Source organism: Schistocerca piceifrons, unplaced genomic scaffold, assembly GCF_021461385.2.
Source record: "Schistocerca piceifrons isolate TAMUIC-IGC-003096 unplaced genomic scaffold, iqSchPice1.1 HiC_scaffold_443, whole genome shotgun sequence".
Lineage (NCBI taxonomy): Eukaryota > Metazoa > Arthropoda > Insecta > Orthoptera > Acrididae > Schistocerca > Schistocerca piceifrons.
In genome coordinates this window covers 145,546-164,296 of record NW_025728671.1, presented here as the reverse complement: position 1 = coordinate 164,296, position 18,751 = coordinate 145,546, and the positions used below count along the sequence as shown (strand labels likewise).

General features: G+C 47.1%; 17 non-coding genes across 17 annotated transcripts; all 17 read right to left on the bottom strand.

The window, feature by feature from the left end:
- Positions 1-3,126: 3,126 nt before the first annotated feature.
- Trnaf-gaa lies at positions 3,127-3,199 on the bottom strand. The gene has a single exon. It is a non-coding gene; the product is annotated as a tRNA-Phe (tRNA).
- A 590-nt stretch (positions 3,200-3,789) lies between these two features.
- Trnas-uga lies at positions 3,790-3,871 on the bottom strand. The gene has a single exon. It is a non-coding gene; the product is annotated as a tRNA-Ser (tRNA).
- A 657-nt stretch (positions 3,872-4,528) lies between these two features.
- Positions 4,529-4,610, bottom strand: Trnas-cga. Its single transcript has one exon. It is a non-coding gene; the product is annotated as a tRNA-Ser (tRNA).
- A 123-nt stretch (positions 4,611-4,733) lies between these two features.
- Trnak-uuu lies at positions 4,734-4,806 on the bottom strand. Its single transcript has one exon. It is a non-coding gene; the product is annotated as a tRNA-Lys (tRNA).
- Positions 4,807-5,345: 539 nt separating this feature from the next.
- Trnaf-gaa lies at positions 5,346-5,418 on the bottom strand. Its single transcript has one exon. It is a non-coding gene; the product is annotated as a tRNA-Phe (tRNA).
- Positions 5,419-6,008: 590 nt separating this feature from the next.
- On the bottom strand, positions 6,009-6,090 carry Trnas-uga. Its single transcript has one exon. It is a non-coding gene; the product is annotated as a tRNA-Ser (tRNA).
- Positions 6,091-6,747: 657 nt separating this feature from the next.
- Positions 6,748-6,829, bottom strand: Trnas-cga. The gene has a single exon. It is a non-coding gene; the product is annotated as a tRNA-Ser (tRNA).
- Positions 6,830-6,952: 123 nt separating this feature from the next.
- On the bottom strand, positions 6,953-7,025 carry Trnak-uuu. The gene has a single exon. It is a non-coding gene; the product is annotated as a tRNA-Lys (tRNA).
- Positions 7,026-7,564: 539 nt separating this feature from the next.
- Trnaf-gaa lies at positions 7,565-7,637 on the bottom strand. Its single transcript has one exon. It is a non-coding gene; the product is annotated as a tRNA-Phe (tRNA).
- A 590-nt stretch (positions 7,638-8,227) lies between these two features.
- Positions 8,228-8,309, bottom strand: Trnas-uga. The gene has a single exon. It is a non-coding gene; the product is annotated as a tRNA-Ser (tRNA).
- A 1,051-nt stretch (positions 8,310-9,360) lies between these two features.
- On the bottom strand, positions 9,361-9,444 carry Trnar-ucu. The gene has a single exon. It is a non-coding gene; the product is annotated as a tRNA-Arg (tRNA).
- Positions 9,445-15,590: 6,146 nt separating this feature from the next.
- Trnak-uuu lies at positions 15,591-15,663 on the bottom strand. The gene has a single exon. It is a non-coding gene; the product is annotated as a tRNA-Lys (tRNA).
- A 539-nt stretch (positions 15,664-16,202) lies between these two features.
- Trnaf-gaa lies at positions 16,203-16,275 on the bottom strand. The gene has a single exon. It is a non-coding gene; the product is annotated as a tRNA-Phe (tRNA).
- Positions 16,276-16,865: 590 nt separating this feature from the next.
- Trnas-uga lies at positions 16,866-16,947 on the bottom strand. Its single transcript has one exon. It is a non-coding gene; the product is annotated as a tRNA-Ser (tRNA).
- Positions 16,948-17,604: 657 nt separating this feature from the next.
- Trnas-cga lies at positions 17,605-17,686 on the bottom strand. Its single transcript has one exon. It is a non-coding gene; the product is annotated as a tRNA-Ser (tRNA).
- Positions 17,687-17,809: 123 nt separating this feature from the next.
- On the bottom strand, positions 17,810-17,882 carry Trnak-uuu. The gene has a single exon. It is a non-coding gene; the product is annotated as a tRNA-Lys (tRNA).
- Positions 17,883-18,421: 539 nt separating this feature from the next.
- Trnaf-gaa lies at positions 18,422-18,494 on the bottom strand. The gene has a single exon. It is a non-coding gene; the product is annotated as a tRNA-Phe (tRNA).
- Between the last annotated feature and the right edge of the window lie 257 nt (positions 18,495-18,751).

The following is an 18,751-nucleotide window of genomic DNA, read 5'->3' as shown; positions in this document are numbered from 1 at the left end:
AAAAGAGGCCAAAAACGGAGATAAAATTCTTTAGGCAGGCCGTCTGGACCCGGCGATTTACTGGACGGAGAGCGAGCAATAAAATCGAAAACATCATCTACCTGGAACTCCCGGAGAAATTCGCCGTTCGCGTCAGGCGCGATCGTCGCAGTTAGATCCCCAAAGACATCATCCGAAAGAGACTCACCAGAATCATCGGCAGAATAGAGACTAGTGTAATACTGATGAAGAGCACGAACCATTTCCTCCTGTGCACTAAGCTGTCGCCCATCATCCACCGTAAGAGAAGAGATGAAGGAGCGACGACGACGAGTCTGATGCCGTAGCAGGTGGTACAAGGATGTCAGTTCACCTTCAACAAGAGAGTGAGGTTTCGACTTAACTCGCAGACCATCCATCTGTCGTCGTTTAAGGCTCAAGAGCTTGGCTTTAATACGACGAACATCATGGATCCGCAGCGGAGAGGTACCCGCCGCGTCATATAGTTCACGCAGGACAGAGTAGTAATATTCATACGTGTTCTTAAAATCACGCGTCCTAGCAGCACAGTAGAAAATCAAAGTCTGACGAATCTTGGGCTTGGCAAACGCAGTCCACCAAACCAGCAAGGAGGGGTATCGCGGGACAGGGCGAAGACATCGCTCCCACACGCCACTTATAACATCATCCATAGCACTGTCGGCAAGGTGGGAAACATTTAACATCCACTGGGAACGATAAAGTTTTGCAGGTTGGCGACTAAGATTTACAGTTGCAGTAAAAGCACAATGGTCAGAAAAACTAGTAGGAATAACATCGACAGAAAGAATTTTATCACATAAAAAATCAGATAAATAGAATCTGTCGAGTCTACTGCATGAGGACGCGGTAAAAAACGTATATTTCACCAGGGTTGGATATTTGTGTTCCCAAACATCACGCAGATGCATCGTACGAACTAAGTCATGTAAATCACGGCAATAATTAAAATTGGGGGACTGGTCTGCAGGGCGTAAAACACAATTAAAATCGCCTCCGAGCAGGAGACTCCGAGGACTCTGGCGCAAAAGATAAATAAGCTCTTCTTTATAAAAGCGCGATCGAGCCACAGTGTGACCCGAACCAGAGGGGGCATACAAAACAACGAGGCGGAGATCAAAAAGACGACAACCAATCCCACGGCCAGAGTCAAGGAATTCAATGTCAGTAATAGGAATGCCCTCTCGAAAGAAAAGAGCAGTTCCTGTTGAATATTCCGGCGCGACATTAAAAACAGTTTGAAATCCAGGTAGAGAGAGATCAGAAAACAACACTTCCTGCAAAAACACTACGTCCGCACAGGCGTCGTAAATAAACTGCCGCAAAGAGGCAATGCGAACGTCGGACTCAATACGGTTAACATTTAAGGTAAGAAAGGTGTATGCTTGAACCATAGAGAGAAAAGCGAGAAAACAAATCACCTACACCGACGCACCAGCGTCACAGTCCATAGCAGGGGTGACGGAGGCATCCGAGGGAGGGGGACTGCTACCCCGTTCCGCGGATCCCTTACGTTTCGGTTTTTTACGAACAGCATTAACGTTCGGCTGAACGCGTAACTTGCGTCGGCTGACGGGCAAGGAAGCTTCAGCCGCCGGTGACGTAGGAGGGTCAAGTTCTGTATCCGACACCACCCGCGCCGGTCCACATGCGGGATCGGGGGTCGCGGGGGAAACATCCGACAAAACGGAATGGTCAACACCTGCACTAGCTTCCGGCAAACATGGACTGCACGGAGGCGAAACGTGAGCGGGAAGGTCCGAGGCCGCAGAGTTGGAAGGAAGCGGAGCAGCTCCGCTGGCAGAGGTATGGGGCAGCGAAGCAGGAAGTTGTCGCGGCTCCACTTGTTGTGACATCGAAGTCGGTTCGGAAGACGGCGCCAACAGGCCCGACCGACGACCCGACTCGAGAGAAGCTGCGTCGGAGGCCGGAGGGGCGCCAGCAGCCGCCACCGGAACCGCTACCTCAGGAGGGCAGGGAGCAGCTACAGTACACAGTGGCTCGGAGGATGCCGGTTGCTCGGACTGGGGCATCTCAGGGAGATCCTCATCCGTACTATTTCCATCGTGTGGGCGACGCCTCTTATTATTCAAAAGTGGCACACCCACCTGAGGGACAGACGGAACAACATCAGATTTAGCACGCAAAGAGGAAATTCTGTATCAGGGGTGCGCAAAACCTGTGGCGGGGCGCTACTACCACTGGACTGTGCTACACCAAGAGCAGAAGCACCTGCAACGAGGTCAGCGACCGTTAACTTGCGACGCTGTTCGAGAGAATTTTTTTAAAACAAAAACTCTCCGCGGACAGTCGGTACGCACGTGACCACTTTCATTGCACAAAAAACAGGTGCCAACCTGACCACTATATGTTACATGGACACGATATCCACCGATCTGCAGGTGAGATGGAATATTCTGCTTAACGTGCATTTCGACTGAACGAATACCACTGTAACATTGCAGGCGATGTTGGCTTGACCAGCGTTCAAGGCGAATGCTCTTTACATCACCATACTTCTGTAGACCCTCCTTAAGATAGACATTATCCACCTCCGGTGGAAGGTTGTAAACACGAACATTGGTATACGTGATGGAAGCATTGGAAAGCAGCACGGTACTTACAGAATCATCCCGATGCCGAAAGAGAACTTGATGACCATATTTAGAAAGAATTTTATCAACCTGAAGTGGGTCCATAAACTTAACAAAGAAAACATACAGTTCGGTATCAAAATAAGCAGTGTGCACCTGATCCGAATGAACACCAAAGGTATCTACCAACCAATCATGAATCTCAAGAGAACTAGGTTGCACATGGCGGGTTGACTTGTCAAAAGCAAAACTAACTGTAGCCTGACGAGGAATAACCTGGGACGACATTTTCAAAATATGCGGTCGAAACCGCTACACAAAAAACACTGAAATAAGGACAGAAGGTAACACAAGGTACGAAACAACGACGGAGAAATACTCTCAGAAGTTGCAACACAACACGTAACAAAAACGATAGTCCACTATACGTAACGCTACGGCGGAGCGGAAGACTAGGCACGTCCACACTGCACGGCGTCTAAAGCGGAACTGGCGTCGCATCAAAATGAATACCTGCCGAAACCCGGGATCGAACCAGGGACCTTTAGATCTTCAGTCTAACGCTCTCCCAACTGAGCTATTTCGGCTGACGTTCAAGGCGGCCATTTGCATGTGTTCGTTCACGTCTGCCTCGTTGCCAGTTTCACAGTCACCTTCGTCTGATAAGACACAGGGGCGCTGAAAGGCGAGCAGGCGATGCAGTGAAGTTCCACACACATTTCTTCTGCTTCCGTCATCGTAACAAGCAAACATGTCGACTCGATTCGTGTAATATTGACTTCGCTGACGCTAGCAAACCCGTGCTATATCGATGCCAGGGGCAACTCGTGTGCAGAGAACGAGACACGAGAAGGAGTGAGCCTCTCCACCGTATGAGAGGCAGTATCTAGCAGATACGCACGGTAAAACATTCCACCTGCGTTAGCTCATAAATTGCTACACGTCATCGTCTGCAAGCTAAAATGGACACATCTGCACTGCCCAGTGAGGCGACACTTGCACTAACACCTGGTGGACGGCTGTGAGACGCGGAGATGAGCTGCGGCTTCTGGGCGCGACTGTAACGCTGCGCCCTGGATCAAATAACACTGCACATTGCTGGTGACCCAAGTGTTTAGTAGTGACGCAACTGCTAGGATGCAGCTGAACGTCCGCCTTTTGAGAGCGAGAAAATTTTCGCAGCCGGCAGGACTCGAACCTACGCTCCCAGAGGGAATCTGATTTCAAGTCAGACGCCTTAACCACTCGGCCACGACTGCCGGTGGCGGAAGCGACTCCCGACAAGTGAAACCGCCATCTTCAGAAGCAATCTGATGGCACAAAACGGCGTGGCCTCACTCTTTTCTCTAGGGTTTCCATTAGCCGCTACGAAAGTGTAGTCATTTTCGCCCAGACAGGGACTTGAACCCAGGACCCTAACGCTCTACCGACTCAGCTATGCGGGCCCACGCACGAGCATTATCGTACAGCTGCGTGGTGTGCGAGTGATTCGCATGTCGTAATTACTGGCTTATGGCTCCAATGGCGACTTCACCGACTTCCCACTGACGCACCGCTGACGCTAGTTTTCTGGCGCCTTAAAACGATGGACATACCTCCAAGCAGCTGCGAGATCTTAAGAAAAGAAACGCTGCACCACTGCTTTTGCCGCACTCGAATGATTGAAATTGCGATTCTTAAAAAGAATCTGAAATGTTCGCTCTCTCCATCACTTTCGAGCACATCTGTGCTGCAGTACCAGCGTCAGTGTGAGGTGAACCGATAGCCACAGTAAGCAGCGGTCGTCGCGAAAACTCAGTATTCTTAAAACGGAAATTTTCGTCTTGTTGAGAATGGCGTCACTGGTTTGCACCCGCATTCGCCCACGCATGTCACATGTGTGCGAAAATGTTTGCTCCTCTTTACGCAAAATCGCACGCAGCCGGTAGGATTCGAACCTACGCTCCCACAGGGAATCTGATTTCGAGTCGGACGCCTTAACCACTCGGCCACGACTGCCGTTAGCGCGGTGCAACTGCTACCGTTTAAAGCACTGTGGTGTCAGAAAACGGCGTAGCTGCATTATTTTCCGTAACGTTTCCAGCGCTACCAGACGAATCGCTACCAAAGTATTAAAATCTCCACCTGGACAGGGACTTGAACCCTGGACCCTCAGCTTAAACGCCTAATGCTCTACCGACTGAGCTATCCGGGCTCACACGACGCTGTGAAACCTCCCACGATGCACAACTATACATTGACTCATGTCCTTTACTGTTGTGCAATCGCTGTATGGGGCTGTTACTAATAAAACGTCGCCTAAATGCTGTCTACAAACTTATCGCGCTAAGCTCGTAACACACTATCGAAGACTGCTGGCACATGATGCAACAACAAATTGCACCAGTTGTTACGTCTCATACGTTGGAGCAGAGAATTTACGTGTTTTGTCGACACTCACTGGGCAATTGGAAAATTCACAAGCATTTCGAATGCAATGTTTCCCACGTTTTCGCTCATTTCACGGTTCCGTTGAAGACGTTCTTCACCACCTGACACAGAAAAAGGAATGCAGTCGGTAGGATATTTTTAATCCTTTTGCTTCTAAGGGAGTTAGTTGTCTAGTGAGTTCCTCTTACGGCATGCACTAGGCAACCAGAACAGCTACAGGAGAGAGTCATTTTTGTTGTCAGCGGTAGTTGCATTATCACAAACGCAGAGTAATTCCATTGGCGTCGCATCAAAATGAATACCTGCCGAAACCCGGGATCGAACCAGGGACCTTTAGATCTTCAGTCTAACGCTCTCCCAACTGAGCTATTTCGGCTGACGTTCAAGGCGGCCATTTGCATGTGTTCGTTCACGTCTGCCTCGTTGCCAGTTTCACAGTCACCTTCGTCTGATAAGACACAGGGGCGCTGAAAGGCGAGCAGGCGATGCAGTGAAGTTCCACACACATTTCTTCTGCTTCCGTCATCGTAACAAGCAAACATGTCGACTCGATTCGTGTAATATTGACTTCGCTGACGCTAGCAAACCCGTGCTATATCGATGCCAGGGGCAACTCGTGTGCAGAGAACGAGACACGAGAAGGAGTGAGCCTCTCCACCGTATGAGAGGCAGTATCTAGCAGATACGCACGGTAAAACATTCCACCTGCGTTAGCTCATAAATTGCTACACGTCATCGTCTGCAAGCTAAAATGGACACATCTGCACTGCCCAGTGAGGCGACACTTGCACTAACACCTGGTGGACGGCTGTGAGACGCGGAGATGAGCTGCGGCTTCTGGGCGCGACTGTAACGCTGCGCCCTGGATCAAATAACACTGTACATTGCTGGTGACCCACGTGTTTAGTAGTGACGCAACTGCTAGGATGCAGCTGAACGTCCGCCTTTTGAGAGCGAGAAAATTTTCGCAGCCGGCAGGACTCGAACCTACGCTCCCAGAGGGAATCTGATTTCAAGTCAGACGCCTTAACCACTCGGCCACGACTGCCGGTGGCGGAAGCGACTCCCGACAAGTGAAACCGCCATCTTCAGAAGCAATCTGATGGCACAAAACGGCGTGGCCTCACTCTTTTCTCTAGGGTTTCCATTAGCCGCTACGAAAGTGTAGTCATTTTCGCCCAGACAGGGACTTGAACCCAGGACCCTAACGCTCTACCGACTCAGCTATGCGGGCCCACGCACGAGCATTATCGTACAGCTGCGTGGTGTGCGAGTGATTCGCATGTCGTAATTACTGGCTTATGGCTCCAATGGCGACTTCACCGACTTCCCACTGACGCACCGCTGACGCTAGTTTTCTGGCGCCTTAAAACGATGGACATACCTCCAAGCAGCTGCGAGATCTTAAGAAAAGAAACGCTGCACCACTGCTTTTGCCGCACTCGAATGATTGAAATTGCGATTCTTAAAAAGAATCTGAAATGTTCGCTCTCTCCATCACTTTCGAGCACATCTGTGCTGCAGTACCAGCGTCAGTGTGAGGTGAACCGATAGCCACAGTAAGCAGCGGTCGTCGCGAAAACTCAGTATTCTTAAAACGGAAATTTTCGTCTTGTTGAGAATGGCGTCACTGGTTTGCACCCGCATTCGCCCACGCATGTCACATGTGTGCGAAAATGTTTGCTCCTCTTTACGCAAAATCGCACGCAGCCGGTAGGATTCGAACCTACGCTCCCACAGGGAATCTGATTTCGAGTCGGACGCCTTAACCACTCGGCCACGACTGCCGTTAGCGCGGTGCAACTGCTACCGTTTAAAGCACTGTGGTGTCAGAAAACGGCGTAGCTGCATTATTTTCCGTAACGTTTCCAGCGCTACCAGACGAATCGCTACCAAAGTATTAAAATCTCCACCTGGACAGGGACTTGAACCCTGGACCCTCAGCTTAAACGCCTAATGCTCTACCGACTGAGCTATCCGGGCTCACACGACGCTGTGAAACCTCCCACGATGCACAACTATACATTGACTCATGTCCTTTACTGTTGTGCAATCGCTGTATGGGGCTGTTACTAATAAAACGTCGCCTAAATGCTGTCTACAAACTTATCGCGCTAAGCTCGTAACACACTATCGAAGACTGCTGGCACATGATGCAACAACAAATTGCACCAGTTGTTACGTCTCATACGTTGGAGCAGAGAATTTACGTGTTTTGTCGACACTCACTGGGCAATTGGAAAATTCACAAGCATTTCGAATGCAATGTTTCCCACGTTTTCGCTCATTTCACGGTTCCGTTGAAGACGTTCTTCACCACCTGACACAGAAAAAGGAATGCAGTCGGTAGGATATTTTTAATCCTTTTGCTTCTAAGGGAGTTAGTTGTCTAGTGAGTTCCTCTTACGGCATGCACTAGGCAACCAGAACAGCTACAGGAGAGAGTCATTTTTGTTGTCAGCGGTAGTTGCATTATCACAAACGCAGAGTAATTCCATTGGCGTCGCATCAAAATGAATACCTGCCGAAACCCGGGATCGAACCAGGGACCTTTAGATCTTCAGTCTAACGCTCTCCCAACTGAGCTATTTCGGCTGACGTTCAAGGCGGCCATTTGCATGTGTTCGTTCACGTCTGCCTCGTTGCCAGTTTCACAGTCACCTTCGTCTGATAAGACACAGGGGCGCTGAAAGGCGAGCAGGCGATGCAGTGAAGTTCCACACACATTTCTTCTGCTTCCGTCATCGTAACAAGCAAACATGTCGACTCGATTCGTGTAATATTGACTTCGCTGACGCTAGCAAACCCGTGCTATATCGATGCCAGGGGCAACTCGTGTGCAGAGAACGAGACACGAGAAGGAGTGAGCCTCTCCACCGTATGAGAGGCAGTATCTAGCAGATACGCACGGTAAAACATTCCACCTGCGTTAGCTCATAAATTGCTACACGTCATCGTCTGCAAGCTAAAATGGACACATCTGCACTGCCCAGTGAGGCGACACTTGCACTAACACCTGGTGGACGGCTGTGAGACGCGGAGATGAGCTGCGGCTTCTGGGCGCGACTGTAACGCTGCGCCCTGGATCAAATAACACTGTACATTGCTGGTGACCCACGTGTTTAGTAGTGACGCAACTGCTAGGATGCAGCTGAACGTCCGCCTTTTGAGAGCGAGAAAATTTTCGCAGCCGGCAGGACTCGAACCTACGCTCCCAGAGGGAATCTGATTTCAAGTCAGACGCCTTAACCACTCGGCCACGACTGCCGGTGGCGGAAGCGACTCCCGACAAGTGAAACCGCCATCTTCAGAAGCAATCTGATGGCACAAAACGGCGTGGCCTCACTCTTTTCTCTAGGGTTTCCATTAGCCGCTACGAAAGTGTAGTCATTTTCGCCCAGACAGGGACTTGAACCCAGGACCCTAACGCTCTACCGACTCAGCTATGCGGGCCCACGCACGAGCATTATCGTACAGCTGCGTGGTGTGCGAGTGATTCGCATGTCGTAATTACTGGCTTATGGCTCCAATGGCGACTTCACCGACTTCCCACTGACGCACCGCTGACGCTAGTTTTCTGGCGCCTTAAAACGATGGACATACCTCCAAGCAGCTGCGAGATCTTAAGAAAAGAAACGCTGCACCACTGCTTTTGCCGCACTCGAATGATTGAAATTGCGATTCTTAAAAAGAATCTGAAATGTTCGCTCTCTCCATCACTTTCGAGCACATCTGTGCTGCAGTACCAGCGTCAGTGTGAGGTGAACCGATAGCCACAGTAAGCAGCGGTCGTCGCGAAAACTCAGTATTCTTAAAACGGAAATTTTCGTCTTGTTGAGAATGGCGTCACTGGTTTGCACCCGCATTCGCCCACGCATGTCACATGTGTGCGAAAATGTTTGCTCCTCTTTACGCAAAATCGCACGCAGCCGGTAGGATTCGAACCTACGCTCCCACAGGGAATCTGATTTCGAGTCGGACGCCTTAACCACTTTTTTTTTTTTTTTTTTTTTTTTTTTTTTTTTTTTTTTGTATTTGTTTCTGTACAAAATGTGCGTTCTATTGCTATATTTCTATCTGTAGGTAAAAATTGGGTATTGAAAGAAAATTTGCGTGAACAGGCACGTGAAGATATGGTTCCGTTTCTACAGCATTTACACATAACAGCGTCATGGATAACAGATCTACGAGAATTTTGCTTGTATGTGTAAGGTTAACATATTTAAGCATAGAACTGAGGTCACACCAATTTTCACCTTTTGAAGACGCTTGTGGTTACCCATATGTCAATACCCATCTCGTGATTGGCACATATTTTTAAAAATTGCCCGTCCCTTGTGGGGATCGAACCCACGACCTTTGGATTAGAAGCCCAACGCGCTATCCTCTGCGCCAAATTTTTTTTTTTTTTTTTTTTTTTTGTCGAACTGTACGAAATCCACTTGCTTGGGGGAAGAATCTTGTACACTGAATTTTGTAGAATATGGTGATAGGCAAAAGTTTTCATGTACTGCTGCACGGAGAAACAAAAATTGGAGGAGCTGGGATTTGAACCCAGGACTTTCTGCATGCGAAGCAGACACTCTACCACTTTTTTTTTTTTTTTTTTTCTTTTTTATAACAGACGCCTTAACCACTTTTTTTTTTTTTTTTTTTTTTTTTTTATCTCTTTACTACAGTCCACCGCTCTACCAACTTTTTTTTTTTTTTTTTTTTTCTTCTTTTTTATTCCGTTTTTTGCCAGAGACCGCTTGGTTTGTTTTTGCGTCTTTTTGGAAGCCATCAGTAGGCCCATGACGGGGACAAAGAGGGCAGGGGTCAAAGAACTCGAGGCCTGGCCACGATGCCCCCGCCATTACTCCCACCGAATGGCTCCTTCAGTACATTTTACATGTTATAGAAAAGCGGTTGTAGTCGTGTGTGGTCTTTGCCTGCTCTTTTTATTATGGTGCGGAGCACTGTTTGTACGACGTCTGGGTGGAGATCTCATTGGAAGGCTGTCATTCGAGTGATCATTGAACAATCATTCGAGTAGGAAACATGTTATTTTACCTCAATATACCTCCAGCATTTATGAGACACATATTGGGGGGACCGACATAACAGAAATGGATAAAAGAAGAGGCATTGCCTTCAGCTTGAACGTAGATCTCATACTTCATTTCTTCAGTACCCCGAAAATAGTAACTTTATTGTTAGACTGTGCTTTTTAACCAACACCTATTCTTTCGAATAAAATGATCAACATGTTTCCATACATTTTCCTGTGGTCTGCATAGTGCTTAACTTTACTGTACTCCATTTTCATAAAAAGCTTGAATTCCGTTTCATCGTCACCACCTATTTTATTGAGAATGTAGTGGACAAACTGTCCCATTAACCAGTGTATTGCATTATTTTTGGTTTTGGGGTAATACTTAATTTCAGGTCTGAGAAGCATCATAGGAGTAATAGAATTTGGTGACGTTCGTTGCAGTAGTGCAAGACTTTTCCTGAGCCAAATCCAGTTGTTGAAATTTCCACCACACGTGAATCTATGAATCACGGTGTCAACCAGTTTACATGTCCGACATAAGGGGGTTTCAGCTTTCCCAATTTTATAAAGCCGTTCGTTGGTGCTGACAATATCATTGACGGCTTTGTACCATGCCGTTACCACATGTGAATTGAGTCCGTTAAAACTAATATTCTCCCAAATTGCATCCCAGTTGTAATTCATATATTTCGTGGCAATTTTATTTTTGCCTTCGTATTGTTGTCTTTCTCTCATGATATCTCGGGCTGCAATGTGCAGTGAAGTTCTGAGTTTCTCGTTAACATAGCTCAATTCTGTGTACAAGATTCTAACGTATCGCAGTCGGGGATTAATCTTTTGTACGTCTGCCGGTGGCTGAAGGCTTTCTGGTTGGACACATTGAAACAATTGTGTAGTAATACTGCCTGGGTTGGCGTGAAATATGCTTAAAGACCGTTTTATGAAAAGCGCAGAAGCTTTATTACGTATGTCCACCAGACCGAGGCCTCCATTTCTAGGATGTAAGGTCGCAGTTTTTAGGTTAACCCTGTAGATTTCCCCCTTCCATAAGAAATTTGCCACTCTCGACATTATTTTCTGAGCTATCAACTTCGGCAAGGGAAAAACTTGTGCCATATAGAATGCCTTTGAGAGAATGCATAAGTTAATGAACTTGACCCTCTGAACCTGGTTCATAAGTCGTTGTGTGTTCTCAATGAGGCCGCCTTGAATCTTTGTGGAAACCTCTTTCCAGTTGAGGGCTGTCATCCTCATGGGACATGCCGTCAGGATTGTCCCCAGGGTTTTGTGGGTGGTAACTGACTTCGCCCAATCGATGTGTATCCGGTCAAAACCCCGCATTCCCAAGATTGTACTTTTATTTTCGTTCTTTGTCGCACCCGATGCGCGGCAGTAAGTTTGAAGAATGGCCCCTAGTCGAATTACATCATCTTGCCCTCTTATGACGACACCAACATCGTCAGCATAGGCTCGCACTACAGTTTTCCTGCCAGTTATAGTTATGCCCTTTAACCTTTCATGAACACTTCGTAAAAAGGGCTCTAACGACACAACAAACAAAAACATAGATAAGGGACTTCCCTGTGGAATGCCGCGGTTTATTGGAATTTGCCGCGACAGCTGACAGTTGACGGCTAATTTAGCGTGCAGACCAGTAGCAATGTTTTTTAAAACATTAACAGTTTTGTGGACGAATCCCATTTTTGTCAGTACCTCAAACAGGAAACGGTGATTCACCGAGTCGAAGGCCTTATTAAAATCTATAAAGAGTAGAGCACATTTGATATTGGAAACTGATGCTAAGGCGATGATGTCTCTATATTCAGAAATTGTATTAAAAATACTTCTATTTGCTGCACATGACTGATGTTGACTAATTAATTTGTCGGTCAGAGGGGAAAGTCTCTTTTTTAAAATCCTGCATACTATTTTGTAGTCAGAGTTTAAAAGTGAAATAGGGCGGTAATTGTTTAAACTTTTCGTTCCTCTGTTTTTCGGTATAAGTACAATTTTGCTAGCTTTAAAATCTTCAGGTACCGTCTGCTCGTTAAAAATCTCATTGACAATGCATGTAAAAGTGTCACCAATTAAAAACCAGAATTTTAAGTAAAATTCTACAGGCAGTCCGTCGGGTCCAGCAGATTTATTTAACGGGGACTTGGTTATTATCTCACGAACCTCTTCCTTACTGACTTCAGAAAGGATTTCGTCGTTTTCAGAACTCGTCAATTGTGGGGATAAAACACTGAGAACCTCTTGCAGAGACCCCTCGTGAGGTGGGCTGGAAGAATATAACTCGTGGTAGTATTGGTATACTGCATGGAGAATCTCCTTCTGAGACGTGAGTGTATTCCCATTGGATGTTTTAATTTCACTAATGACAGTTCGTCGCCTATTCTTTGCATGCCGAAGCAGATGATATAAGGATGTTGTTTCATCATCTACCACCGACTTCGCCTTTGACTTCAGTTTTAAGCCTTCCATCTGCTGTCTTTTAAAGGCGAGTAATTTCGCTTTAGTGTGTTTGATGTCGTGTAGTCTAATGGTTGACACGTTTGCCTGTGCATAGAGGTCCCGCAACAATCTGTAATAGAATTCCATACTGTTTTTTAACTCCTGCGCTCTTTCTCTGCTGTATCTGATACACACTTTTCTCAGTCTCGGTTTTGCAACCTTAATCCACCAATCTAATACTGTGGGGTGCCTGTCGATCGATCGCAGACATAAGGTCCACGCTTCTGATACTGCGTCTGCCAAATCTTGCTCTTTTAAGAGAGAGACATTTAGATGCCACTGGTTCCTAAAAATCTTAATCGGCTGTGGAGCTAAATTAATGCACGCCTTCATACTGCAGTGGTCACTAAAATATACAGGTACGATTTCGGAATTAAGGAGAGATCGTTCTAAGTTTTGGGAAACATAAATTCTGTCTATTCTACTACGCGAAGTCTGTGTTATATACGTATATTCAACATTCGTGGGATATTTTAGTTCCCATGCGTCCTTAAGTTTTAAGTCGGTTACTAGGCGTTTAAGTTCCAACGAACCGTTAAAGTGTGGTTGTTGATCCTTACGATTTAACACACAGTTAAAATCACCGCCCATTATAAAACTGTTTGGGTTTCGACGTAATAAATATATAATTTCCTCTTTATAAAATGCTGCCCTGTCCTGTCTATTACTATTTCCTGAGGGCGCATATAAGTTAATCAATGTGGTACCTAAAACGTTTATACTAATGGCCCTTCCAGATTCCAAACGCTCTACTTGAGACACGGGAATTCCTTCCCTGAGCAGAACCGCTGTTCCTGTATGTGTTTCACAAGATACGTTAACAATGGCGGTATATCCTGGTATTGCAAGAGACGTCGTTACAACCTCCTGTAGCAACGCGATATCGGTTCCAGAGTCATACAAAAATTCCTTGAGAGCAGCTAGCTTTAATGAGGTTCGAATTTTATTTATATTTATCGTTGTGATAGTGTATGCTTGCATCTGTAACTGGCTATTGGCCACCTAAAACCTTGGTCAAAAACTGTTATACTTTTGGTATGCTGAAATCCGTTTTAGAACTACAGTCGTTTAGAATTCTGCATTATTCCTCGTAACACGGTTGCTAAACGTTAGCTTGTCTTCCATTGTCATCCCGTACCTTAGTACTGAGGGGCTGTTCGACATTGAGTGTATCAGGAGGCTCATCTGGAGCACCTTCTCTGACAATGTCATATCGTATATTTTTCTGCGATTTCACGTCTGACTTGTCGGCTTTTTGTTTGGGTTGGGTGCGAGAAACAGTAAGATTCGGTTGTGGTTTTAGCGTACGGCGGTGGACGCCCTGAAAACTCTGACCTGATTTTGTTGTGGCAGCACTCGGCGTGGCCGCTTCAGCAACAGTGTCGCGAGAGATCTGGTTTGTAAACACTGCCTGCTGTTTACATGCTACCTTCGTGTGTTGTGATGCTTGCGACGGTGTTTGCTTATTTTCCGGTTCAGGAGTAAACACTTCCTCTTGTTTACACTCTGGTGCCGGTTGTTGTGCTGTTGCGGTGTCGCGGTGTTGTTGTTCCACCGCTTCCGCGAACTTCCCGTCTGTAAACAGCTGATTATCGCTGTTTACAGCTGGGCAAGTTGTCACTGCCTCGGGGACTTCTACTTTATCGCTGTCGGAGGCGGCCGTTTCATTTTCTGGCAATGAGCGGGACGTATCAGAAACTGTGATTAAATCCACTTGCATTTCGCCTTGGGGCACAGGCAGAGTTTCATCGCTAGCTTTCTGTTTACGTACAGCAGGAGATTGTCGGGAGGTTTCATCATCGGATTGATCATCTGTATGTTCAAGTGGTCGTTTCTTGTTTAGTACGTCCAACTCTCGGGCAGAAGAATCACAATTCAAGCGTGGTACCAGGGGTGGAAAATCACTACCATCAACAGCAATATTTCCAGAACTAGGTACAGGATCCGAACCCTCACCCTGTTTGGCTGTATTATCAGTTGCCAAAACTTCGCTCAAGGTCATCTTGCGCCGTTGGACTAAATTCGTTTTTAGTACAAAAACACGACGAGGACAGTCCTGCCTTAAATGACCCGATTCATTGCATATATGGCACGTAGGGGTTTGACCAGTATAAATCACGTGGGCTTTATGCCCGTCAACAGTTATATGAGATGGGATATTAGACTTTACTTCCATCTCTACCGAACGAATACCATTGAAGCTCTGAATTTTAAATTGCTTCGACCACCGTTCGTTAACTATATCCTTAACCTCACCATATTGAGACAGGGCAACCTTGATTTTCTCATTATCTATCTCGATAGGTAAATTTAACACCCGCACAGATCTATAAAGAGCATCAGCTCTCCTAATAGCTACTTTACTTGTAGTGCCGTCTCTATGCAAAAATTCTACATGATACCCGAATTTTCCAATAATCTTATCCACCGAAACGGGGCTCAAAAATTTTACGAAAACACAGTAGTTGTCAGTGTCTAGCTGAGTGGTATGCACCATATCAGAATTAATGCCAAGTACCTGATCGAGCCAATCATGAATTTCCAGAGCAGTCGGCTGAACACGTCGTGTGTCCTTGGCGAACGCAAAAACCAGCGTATTCTTCCTCACAGTTGTAGCCATGGTATGCAGAAATCAAGGGGAGATTCCGGTAATTACCGAAAACTCCACAAACGATAAATGAACGTCGGTAGAAAACACACAACAGAACACAGTAGGCAGAATAATCACAAGTTACGCACGAAGAAAAATCACAAAAAACAAGGACACCGAAACGCAAATGTAAACACTGGCGAAGCACTGACTACGCGCAGCAAACGGCGGCACGTCCGTACGCGTCGGCAGCTAGAGCCAGAATGAACCACTCGGCCACGACTGCCGTTAGCGCGGTGCAACTGCTACCGTTTAAAGCACTGTGGTGTCAGAAAACGGCGTAGCTGCATTATTTTCCGTAACGTTTCCAGCGCTACCAGACGAATCGCTACCAAAGTATTAAAATCTCCACCTGGACAGGGACTTGAACCCTGGACCCTCAGCTTAAACGCCTAATGCTCTACCGACTGAGCTATCCGGGCTCACACGACGCTGTGAAACCTCCCACGATGCACAACTATACATTGACTCATGTCCTTTACTGTTGTGCAATCGCTGTATGGGGCTGTTACTAATAAAACGTCGCCTAAATGCTGTCTACAAACTTATCGCGCTAAGCTCGTAACACACTATCGAAGACTGCTGGCACATGATGCAACAACAAATTGCACCAGTTGTTACGTCTCATACGTTGGAGCAGAGAATTTACGTGTTTTGTCGACACTCACTGGGCAATTGGAAAATTCACAAGCATTTCGAATGCAATGTTTCCCACGTTTTCGCTCATTTCACGGTTCCGTTGAAGACGTTCTTCACCACCTGACACAGAAAAAGGAATGCAGTCGGTAGGATATTTTTAATCCTTTTGCTTCTAAGGGAGTTAGTTGTCTAGTGAGTTCCTCTTACGGCATGCACTAGGCAACCAGAACAGCTACAGGAGAGAGTCATTTTTGTTGTCAGCGGTAGTTGCATTATCACAAACGCAGAGTAATTCCATTGGCGTCGCATCAAAATGAATACCTGCCGAAACCCGGGATCGAACCAGGGACCTTTAGATCTTCAGTCTAACGCTCTCCCAACTGAGCTATTTCGGCTGACGTTCAAGGCGGCCATTTGCATGTGTTCGTTCACGTCTGCCTCGTTGCCAGTTTCACAGTCACCTTCGTCTGATAAGACACAGGGGCGCTGAAAGGCGAGCAGGCGATGCAGTGAAGTTCCACACACATTTCTTCTGCTTCCGTCATCGTAACAAGCAAACATGTCGACTCGATTCGTGTAATATTGACTTCGCTGACGCTAGCAAACCCGTGCTATATCGATGCCAGGGGCAACTCGTGTGCAGAGAACGAGACACGAGAAGGAGTGAGCCTCTCCACCGTATGAGAGGCAGTATCTAGCAGATACGCACGGTAAAACATTCCACCTGCGTTAGCTCATAAATTGCTACACGTCATCGTCTGCAAGCTAAAATGGACACATCTGCACTGCCCAGTGAGGCGACACTTGCACTAACACCTGGTGGACGGCTGTGAGACGCGGAGATGAGCTGCGGCTTCTGGGCGCGACTGTAACGCTGCGCCCTGGATCAAATAACACTGTACATTGCTGGTGACCCACGTGTTTAGTAGTGACGCAACTGCTAGGATGCAGCTGAACGTCCGCCTTTTGAGAGCGAGAAAATTTTCGCAGCCGGCAGGACTCGAACCTACGCTCCCAGAGGGAATCTGATTTCAAGTCAGACGCCTTAACCACTCGGCCACGACTGCCGGTGGCGGAAGCGACTCCCGACAAGTGAAACCGCCATCTTCAGAAGCAATCTGATGGCACAAAACGGCGTGGCCTCACTCTTTTCTCTAGGGTTTCCATTAGCCGCTACGAAAGTGTAGTCATTTTCGCCCAGACAGGGACTTGAACCCAGGACCCTAACGCTCTACCGACTCAGCTATGCGGGTCCACGCACGAGCATTATCGTACAGCTGCGTGGTGTGCGAGTGATTCGCATGTCGTAATTACTGGCTTATGGCTCCAATGGCGACTTCACCGACTTCCCACTGACGCACCGCTGACGCTAGTTTTCTGGCGCCTTAAAACGATGGACATACCTCCAAGCAGCTGCGAGATCTTAAGAAAAGAAACGCTGCACCACTGCTTTTGCCGCACTCGAATGATTGAAATTGCGATTCTTAAAAAGAATCTGAAATGTTCGCTCTCTCCATCACTTTCGAGCACATCTGTGCTGCAGTACCAGCGTCAGTGTGAGGTGAACCGATAGCCACAGTAAGCAGCGGTCGTCGCGAAAACTCAGTATTCTTAAAACGGAAATTTTCGTCTTGTTGAGAATGGCGTCACTGGTTTGCACCCGCATTCGCCCACGCATGTCACATGTGTGCGAAAATGTTTGCTCCTCTTTACGCAAAATCGCACGCAGCCGGTAGGATTCGAACCTACGCTCCCACAGGGAATCTGATTTCGAGTCGGACGCCTTAACCACTCGGCCACGACTGCCGTTAGCGCGGTGCAACTGCTACCGTTTAAAGCACTGTGGTGTCAGAAAACGGCGTAGCTGCATTATTTTCCGTAACGTTTCCAGCGCTACCAGACGAATCGCTACCAAAGTATTAAAATCTCCACCTGGACAGGGACTTGAACCCTGGACCCTCAGCTTAAACGCCTAATGCTCTACCGACTGAGCTATCCGGGCTCACACGACGCTGTGAAACCTCCCACGATGCACAACTATACATTGACTCATGTCCTTTACTGTTGTGCAATCGCTGTATGGGGCTGTTACTAATAAAACGTCGCCTAAATGCTGTCTACAAACTTATCGCGCTAAGCTCGTAACACACTATCGAAGACTGCTGGCACATGATGCAACAACAAATTGCACCAGTTGTTACGTCTCATACGTTGGAGCAGAGAATTTACGTGTTTTGTCGACACTCACTGGGCAATTGGAAAATTCACAAGCATTTCGAATGCAATGTTTCCCACGTTTTCGCTCATTTCACGGTTCCGTTGAAGACGTTCTTCACCACCTGACACAGAAAAAGGAATGCAGTCGGTAGGATATTTTTAATCCTTTTGCTTCTAAGGGAGTTAGTTGTCTAGTGAGTTCCTCTTACGGCATGCACTAGGCAACCAGAACAGCTACAGGAGAGAGTCATTTTTGTTGTCAGCGGTAGTTGCATTATCACAAACGCAGAGTAATTCCATTGGCGTCGCATCAAAATGAATACCTGCCGAAACCCGGGATCGAACCAGGGACCTTTAGATCTTCAGTCTAACGCTCTCCCAACTGAGCTATTTCGGCTGACGTTCAAGGCGGCCATTTGCATGTGTTCGTTCACGTCTGCCTCGTTGCCAGTTTCACAGTCACCTTCGTCTGATAAGACACAGGGGCGCTGAAAGGCGAGCAGGCGATGCAGTGAAGTTCCACACACATTTCTTCTGCTTCCGTCATCGTAACAAGCAAACATGTCGACTCGATTCGTGTAATATTGACTTCGCTGACGCTAGCAAACCCGTGCTATATCGATGCCAGGGGCAACTCGTGTGCAGAGAACGAGA